Consider the following 9,259-nt stretch of genomic DNA (forward strand, 5'->3'; position numbering starts at 1 on the left):
AGTGAGGTTAGTATGCTCAGAGAATCAGTGTAAATGATGCTGTTCTGAATGTTCTCATTTATTATTTTTTCTACAGCCACCGAGACTGCGTAGCACTCGGCAGTGAAAATGGATGCACACTCAGGTAGCCGTACTATTTTTTCCCAATTATTCTGAATGACAGCACTTCCGACGTAGTGTGTTGATTTTGATCCATCAGTATAAAATGCTTCGTATTCTCCGTATTTTTCATTTAGTGCTAAATATTCTTGTAATATCTGCTCATGCGGTGTGTGTTTTTTCCGAAATTGTGTTAATGTGAAGTCACACACAGATGGTAGGCAGTACCAAGGAGGGAGTGGATCAGGTTTGCGGGCAATATTAGGCAATGTGTTCATTATGTCTAGTTCTAGGCATTTCTCTTCAAAGCGGAGAAGAAGTGGCCTGATTGCGAGAGGTTTGTTGGTAAATAGTGTTTGAGATGGGCACTTTGTAACGAGTGGGTAACAGATGTGTTTAGGCTGGGAACGGATCTTCAAAATGTATGTGCATGTGAGCATTGTTCTTCTGTCTGCAAGTGGTGGTTCATTGGTTTCTACGTACAGGCTATTTATGGGTGATGTCCTGTAAGCACCAGTTGAAAGACGCAAACCCAAATTGTGCACAGGGTCCAGTCGCTTCAAGTACGATGGCCTTGCTGATCCATACACTATGCAACCGTAATCTAGAATGGAACATACTACAGAGCGATAAATCTGTAGAAGGCATACCCGATCAGAACCCCAATATTTGCGTGAAAGGACTTTCAGTATGTTCTGTGCTAGAGACGCTTTCTTTTTCAGTGCGTTTATGTGAGGCAGGAAAGTAAGTTTTTGGTCGAAAGTGATGCCTAGAAATTTGTGTTCCCTTTTTAATGGCACTTCGGTTTGGTTTAGGTGTAATGTTGGATTTGTGTGCAAGCCTCGTTTGAGTGAAAAAAGTAAGGCCACTGTTTTCTGTGGTGAGAACTGGAAACCATTCTTGTCTGCCCATGTTGCCATTTTGTTGATTGTAAGCTGTACTTGTCGTTCGCATGTAGATATATTGGAAGATGTGCACGCCATCTGAAGATCATCAACATACACTGAATGCATAATGGACCTTGGGATTATTTTCTTAATAGAGTTCATTTTTACAACGAAGAGGGTTGTGCTTAAAATGCACCCTTGAGGCACTCCATTTTCCTGAATGAAATTCCTCGAAAGGGTTGAGCCTAGTCGGACATTAAATGAGCGCTTAGACAAAAAGTCTTTAATGGAGTTCGGCATTCTTCCACGAATGCCAAGCCTCCAGGTTGTATCATATGCTTTTTCTAAATCAAAAAAGACGCTAAGACAATGTTGTTTGTTAGTTAGTTAGTTAGTTATATTGATTTTTATGGCGCAAAAGCAACTGAGGCTATGCTGCGCCAAACACAAGGTTAGAGTTTTTGTTAATGTGGAACCTTTCTAAAAATACTTAGAGTTTGTTTAAAACGTTGGCTTCCTTGAGAAACCTAAAAATACATGAAATGTCAACCAGTGCTCGATCACCTAAGAGTAGCATGGGGTGTAATGGGATGCTTTCCCTGTAAAATGTTGTGAAATATTTCTTTCTTAGTTCTTCTAGTTTTATGCATGAAATTAAAATGTGGTTCACTGTGAGTTCAGCACCACACATTTCACAGAGAGGTTTGTTTTGTTTGGCTAGCAGAAAGTTGTGCGTGAGGTGGGTGTGTCCAATGCGGAGCCGACATAAAATAACTTCGGTAAAACGTTCTTGATACCTACATGATTGCCATTCCCCTAAAATTGGTTTCACAGAATTTAATTTGTTGTTTACGTGATCTTGCCATGCGGCCTGCCACTTATTTCTGAGTTTACTGTTGATAAACTTTAAGCAATCCCTGTGCGGTATGCTCACTTGTTTTATTTGGCCATTCCGGGCTTGTGCAGCGCATACATCTGCTTTTTCATTACCTACGATTCCAACATGGCTAGGAACCCAGCAGAATTTAATGTTATGTTTTTGTTTTGTGATTTTAACAATGTTATGTATGATGTTACCTATTATGGGTTCAGCAGCATTTCTGGAGTGCAGTGCTTTGAGCATACTCAGGGAATCGGTGTAAATGATGCTATTTTTGATATTCTCTCTTACTATTTTTTCCACAGCTACAAAGATGGCATAACACTCAGCAGTAAAAACCGATGCGAATTCTGGTAGTCGCATTATCTGTTTGTTTTTTCCTTGGATTACTGCACTTCCAACGTGACTTTCTGTTTTTGAGCCATCGGTATAAAATTCAATGTAGGTGTCATACTTTTCTTGTAGTGCAAAGAATTCCTGTAATATGTACTCATTTGGCGCTTGCTTTTTATCTAAATGTGTCATTGTGAGGTCACATACTGGAGGCAGGCTGTACCATGGTGGTAAATATTCATTCCTTTGTGCAATATTCGGTAGGGCATCTAGTACTGTTAGCTCTTCACATTTATCTTCAAAGCGCAGCAGTAATGGTCTGATAGAATGTGGTTTGTTGATGAATAATCTTTTAGATGGGCACTTGGTGACAACTGGATGGCAGAGATGTTTCGAAAGAGAACGGATTTTTAAGACATATGAGCATGTAAGGGCGATTCTTCGATCCTCAAGAGCGGCTTCATTAGTTTCAACGTAAAGGCTAACTACTGGTGATGTTCTGTATGCTCCGGATGATAGGCGCAGACCAAGATTATGAATGGGGTCTAATCTTTTTAAGTAGAATGCTCTTGCCGAACCATATACTATGCACCCGTAGTCCAGCTTGGAGCGCACCAGAGAGCGATATATTTGTAAAAGGCTTGCTCTATCGGACCCCCACCGCTTCCGTGAGAGAACTTTTAAGATATTGAGGGCTTGAGAAGCTTTCTTTTTAAGGTTGTTAATATGTGGTAGAAATGTGAGTTTCTTGTTGAAAGTTACGCCTAAAAATTTGTGTTCTAGTTTAATTGGTAGCGCAGTGTGATTCAAGTATAGATTGGGATCGACCTGTAGGCCTCGTCGCAATGAAAAAAGAACAGCTACTGTTTTTTGAGGAGAAAATTTAAACCCATTTATGTCTGCCCAAGCACCTAGTTTATTTAGTGTGATTTGTATTTGTCTCTCACAGGTTGATATGCTGGAGGACGTGCATGCTATTTGTAGGTCATCTACATAGACTGAATACATTATGGACTTGGGTATTACTTTAGCTAAGGAATTCATTTTTACTATGAAGAGTGTCATGCTTAGAATGCACCCCTGGGGTACGCCGTTCTCTTGGGTGAAAGTCATGGAGAGAGTTGCTCCTAGGCGGACTCGGAATGTGCGGTTAGCCAGGAAGTCGTTCAAGCAGTTCAACATCCTGCCGCGGATACCTAGCTCTGCTAGGTCACGGAGGATGCCTAACTTCCACGTAGTATCGTAGGCCTTCTCCAAGTCGAAGAAGACCCCAATACAGTGCTGCTTGTGGATGAACGCCTCCCGGATGGTGTTTTCTAGACGGACAAGGTGATCTGTGGTCGAGCATGCTTTTTTGAACCCACATTGGTGTGTATCTAATAGTTGCCGAGATTCAAGTATGAAGGTCAATCTAATGTTTATTACACTTTCGAAAGATTTAGCAATGCAGCTGGTGAGGGCTATTGGTCTGTAACTGCTAGGACTTGTTGGTGGTTTTCCGGGTTTGAGAAAAGGTATTATGACTGCTTTTTTCCACTCGTCAGGTATATTGCCAGTTATCCAGATTTTATTAAAGAATTTTAACAGTGCCTCTACAGCAGCCTCGGAGAGATGTGCAAGCATAGCGTAATGCACGTTGTCTGGTCCCGGTGCTGTCTTTTTGCCAGAAGATAGTACCTTATTTAATTCTTCTAGTGTGAGAGGCTGGTTATAATCCTCATGAACACCTGCTCCAGATGGAAATTTTTGTTTTTCAGCTATTGTTTTGTGTTTTTGAAATGTGTTTGTGTAGTTGGATGAGCTTGAGATCTCAGCAAAATGCTCGCCCAATATGTTGGCCTGTTCTTCTAAAGATGTTTGTGTCCCGGGTGCTGTCAAGAGAGGAAGTGTGAAAGGGGTATGGTCACCAGTAAATTTACGCACTTTTTCCCACATTTTCTTTGATGTTATTGAACTATTTATTGAGGAGACATATTTCTGCCAAGAGGATTTCTCTGCATTTCTTCGCACATACCGCGCTCTGGCTTTTGCCTTCTTAAAGGTGAGTAGGTTCTCTGCAGTGGGATATCGACGCAGAGCGCTCTAGGCTTTGTTTTGTTGTTTTTTTGCTAATGTGCATTCTTTTGTCCACCATACTTTGTGTTTCTTTTGTGAAAGTCCTGTTGTTTGTGGTATAGCGAGTGTTGCGGCCGATATTATGCATTCAGTAAACTTCTCATTAATTTCATCTGTGCTAAGGTCGTCACAAAATTCCTTTTCCAGAGTGGCATTTTTTGTAAAAAGTGACCAGTCGGCGAGCTGAATTTTCCAGCGCCGTGGCCTTGTGGGGATGATTGGAGTGGACGATGAGAGCCTGATGACGGTAGGTAAGTGATCGCTGCCCATGGGGTCATTTAAAACATCCCATTTAAAATCGTTAAAAATTAATGGTGATGCGAAAGCTAAATCGAGAGAGCTCATTTTGGCTGAGCTTGGACAGCAATATGTGGCTTTTCCCGTATTTAAAAGACAGACATTATTCGAAAGTATAAAATCTTCGATTGTTTGGCCTCTAGAGTCACAGCGTTCGCTTCCCCAAAACGGAGAGTGAGCGTTAAAATCGCCAACTACCAGAAATGGCTCCGGCAGTTCATCGATCAGGCCTTCTAGATCTTGGCATGTTAATGTGATGTGTGGGGGAAGATATACAGAACATATTGTTATGGTTTTGTAGCTGATGACGCTAACCGCAACCGCCTCAAGTTTTGTTTTCAGTTTGATTTCTTGAGCCGGGACGCCGCTTTGGATGATGATTGCGATGCCTCCCGAGAGTCTATTTGCATGTTCGCGATCACGCCTAAAAGTTGTATAATGTTTTAAGATATTTGAATGTTGTGGACCAAGATTGGTCTCCTGGAGACATAGGGCTAGAGGCATCACTGACCCTAGAATATGAGTTATATCACTGTAGTTCCTCAACATTCCTCTACAGTTCCATTGTATTATGAAAGCCATCTTAGTTTTGTGTTTGTACTGATTGAAAAGCTAGATCAAGTTGTTTATGGCCCCGTGACTCGGGGCCTGTCTTTTTTTGATCGATCCAGGGAGCTCCGCCGACCATCCGACGTGGACGGTGAGGGGCTGCCCGGGGTTGTGTCCATCGCCTCTGCAGAGGCACTGGACGACCATGCAGGAGGCACATTGATTTTTGAGTTAGACCTCGACCTGTGGGAAGAGGTCTTTGGGCCCGCCGACCTGGGGGTCTGCGTCCCCTCCTTTGGGGTAGGCGGAGTAGCGTGAGCTACTCCACCAGACGGCGCGGATGGCCCCGCCCCAGGCTCACTACGTGTGACCTGGACAGGTGCCGAAGCCTGGTGTGGTGCGCCGCGCCCACGCACCACATCGGCGAAGTTTGTTTTTGCAGTGAAGGAGAATTTGTTTGTTTGAGAGTATTGCCTTCTTGCTTCTTTGAAAGAAATGTTTTGCGTAGTCTTGAGAGTAATGATTTCTTTTTCTTTCTTCCAGGACGGACAAGCCCTGGAGTAGGCAGCATGGTCGCCTTCACAATTTGCACACCGTGGGTTAGCAACACATTCTTCGGATTGGTGGTCCTTCGAAGAGCATTTTGCGCAAGTTTTGCGGCCGCGACAACTCTGTGAGCCGTGGCCAAATCTCTGGCAGTTGAAACATCTGCGTGGGTTGGGAATATACGGTCTTACATTTATTTTCAGGTAGCCTACTTCAATGGATTCGGGTAATGTGCTCATGTTGAATGTCAAGATCAGGTGTTTGGTGTCCACTTCTTTGCCATCCTTCCGGATTTTGATCCGGTGGACATCTATAACTTCTTGGTCAGTAAGTCCTTTGAGCATTTCCTTTTCAGAAAGGTGGACAAAATCTATTTCAGAAATGACGCCTCGTACAGTATTCAGAGACCGATGTGGGGTCACAGAGACAGGGATGTCCCCAATGGATACAATTGTTGCAACTTTTGAGTGTTGTGTGCTGTCGCGCAGTTCAAGAAGTAAGTCGCCACTGGCCATTTTTGACACCTTGTAGCCAAGGCCTAAGGCATCCGTCAAGCGTTTTGAGACTTGGAATGGGGATATTATCCTTGCTTGCGTTTCTTCTGCTTTGCTATGGATGACGTGAAATTTTGGAAATGATACTTTTCTTTTTTGAAAAAAGTCGTCTGCTTCGGTCCGCCCTCTCTTGAGAGAGCGATCAAGTTTTGAAAGGGGGGGAGCCATAAAAAATTGAGGTTTTTCGGTCATGGTGCCAGCCACCCACCATGGAGCCCAACAGGGGGACGCGACAGGAACTTGAAAGCAAGTCCTGCCCACGCCAGCTGTACACCTTAACTATAACCTAATATGACTCAACTCAGGGTAGTTGGTCACACACGGTTAACCCTCGCCGCCAGGAAAGAAGGAAAAAACAAAGAAGAGAGGAGGATACAGGAAGGTTGTAAGAAAGGAAATAGGAAAGTGAAAGATAGAGGGGAGGACAGGAAAAGGCGACTGCCGATTTCCTCCGGTTGGGTCAGGCCGGAGGTGCCGTCTACAGGAAGCTGGGGCCAAAGTGGTGTGTTGCCTCCGCCGAGGGGCCTTAAGGGTCCAAACGCTCGGCATCGGCTCAACCACCAGGATCCCCTTTTCCCCGGACACGGCGATGCCACGCACGGCTAAGCGCGGATGCTCGGGTCCGTGGTGACGCATTGTTCACCATCATCCCCCTGCGAGGATGTCCCTGCGGATGCTCGGGTTAACCCCGTGGTGTCGCCACTCACCAACGTCTGCATGCTGCAGACGCCTCCCTGCCGGGAACAATGTTGTTTGTGTATAAAAGCCTCTCTGACAGTATTTTCAAGGTGGGCTATGTGATCTGTAGTGGAGTATTCCTTTTTAAATCCACACTGATGGATATCAAGAAGTTCACAGGATTGAAGAACAAAAGTTAATCTTATATTAAGGACACTTTCAAAGGATTTGGCAAGGCAACTGGTTAAGGCTATGGGTCTATAACTGCTAGGAGAGGTTGGGGGTTTACTAGGTTTAAGAAACGGTACAATAATAGCTTTCTTCCAGGCTTCAGGTGTTTTCCCTGACATCCAAACTGTGTTAAAGAATATTAAAAGTGCTTCTACGGCAGGCTCGGAAAGATGTACAAGCATTTCATAATGTATTTCGTCGGGTCCTGGAGCAGTTTGCATTCCATGTGTTTCACAGTACTCTGTATCTATTCTGCTACTGTGCTATGCTGCGTTTTCAGGCATGCTTTTCTCTATTTCAGGAAGTTGGATCTTAGCATCCGAAAACAGGAGTAGACGGCAGCAGACCTCTGCGACCAACGTCTGTGCATGCCGCTTTGTCATTAATTATCCCTTCCTTTTCTGGCACTTCTCACATGCTTTTACGCAGTATATGCATGGTAAATAATAAACTCCGCCATTGTTTGATGTGAGGACGCTGTTTTCTGGCATCCGAATGATATCAGGGTATGTCATCTCACACAGCATTCGGTAAGGGGTTATAAAATTTAGTTATCGTTCTGATGCCAATAAATAGCATTTCCCTTGGTTTGTCATCTCTTCAGCTATTCCGTTATAAACACACTAATTCCTTCAAGCTACTGCCCTACCGACTACTAATGGGAGCCAGCACACGAACGAAGAATGCTGAATCATTTCAATGCATGCACCACAGACACATAACGTCCAATGCGACAGTGCAAACCTCCGAACAGAAACCACACTGACTGCTACGATAACCGCTAGATACAGCAATCCGTAGCAAGCCACGACTGGTAACCTCGAACACACCGCTCCACACACACAGTGAAAGACATCAGTCTAGAGCCACCCCCAATCACTCCAATCACCCGTCACACTGACAGATGGCAACTATATGCAAATACACGTACATGCAGTCTGTTCACCTGACCTCCACACCTCTACCTTAATAATCAGCCTTGACACTGAGCAACGGCAACTGCTTCGTCTACGCATCCAGCAAGACAGCCAAGCAACTGGAGCCAAGTAAGACTTCGTAGCTGCTTCATCTACGCATCCAGCAAGACAGCCAAGCAACTGGAGCCAAATAAGACTTCGTAGCTGCTTCATCTACGCATCCAGCAAGACAGCCAAGCAACTGGAGCCAAATAAGACTTCGTAGCTGCTTCATCTACGCATCCAGCAAGACAGCCAAGCAACTGCAGCCAAATAAGACTTCGTAGCTGCTTCATCTACGCATCCAGCAAGACAGCCAAGCAACTGGAGCCAAATAAGACTTCGTAGCTGCTTCATCTACGCATCCAGCAAGACAGCCAAGCAACTGGAGCCAAATAAGACTTCGTCACACTCATATTCAAACACCGACACGGACTCCCGGAAAAAGACAACACCCTGCGCATGATAGACGCTCCAGTCACCAATGCCACCTACCATATCTCGACGGCACCATAACTACACATGGTACAGCTAACAGTTCTCACATTAGTGCTAGGGTAGCACATTCTTCATTGAATGATTTCAAAACATATGCACGGACGTACGTCATGCGGATGTTTACCAAACAAAATTCTATCTACTGGGTGGCGATGAAATTTTCTACTTGCCTTTCCCTTTCTACGTTCTTTTTGAGCAAGTCAATGGACTGCTAAATATGAATATTTCTATACTAGTCTATTACAACTCAAGAACAAAGTAGTAGATGCCCTTTGAATGAGGCCCTCCAGCCAATGGCAACGACCAATTTTCAAGACGCCGTGGTTACTTCCTATTCGAACTGCTGCAGCCTGCGATTTCACGCTGTCATCATCATCAGCCAGACTACACTTACTGCAGGGCAAAGGCCTGTCCAATTAACCCCATCCTTTGCCAGCTACGACCACCGCATCTCTGCCAACTTCTTAATCTCATCTGCCCCCTGCTATGCTTGCCTTCTTTTGCAATCCAATCCGTTACCCTTAGGAAGCAGCAGTTATCTTGCCTTCAGATTATGTGCCCTGCCCAAGCCCAGTTCTTCCTCTTGATTTTGACGAGGATGTCATTAACCCATGTTTGTTCCCTCACCCACTAAGC

The 9,259-nt window shown here is 44.4% G+C and overlaps 1 long non-coding RNA gene across 1 annotated transcript in view; it reads left to right on the top strand.

Moving 5' to 3' along the window:
• The window catches only part of LOC149365856 (uncharacterized), a 47,667-nt gene extending 40,096 nt beyond the window's left edge, over positions 1–7,571 (top strand). Inside the window, exon 3 of the long non-coding RNA XR_016283327.1 lies at positions 7,471–7,571. This is a non-coding gene — a long non-coding RNA (uncharacterized LOC149365856). The remainder of the gene's footprint in view (positions 1–7,470) is intronic.
• The last annotated feature ends 1,688 nt before the right edge of the window (positions 7,572–9,259 follow it).

This window comes from Amblyomma mixtum, chromosome 1 (genome assembly GCF_055824585.1).
Source record: "Amblyomma mixtum isolate Tamu chromosome 1, ASM5582458v1, whole genome shotgun sequence".
NCBI lineage: Eukaryota > Metazoa > Arthropoda > Arachnida > Ixodida > Ixodidae > Amblyomma > Amblyomma mixtum.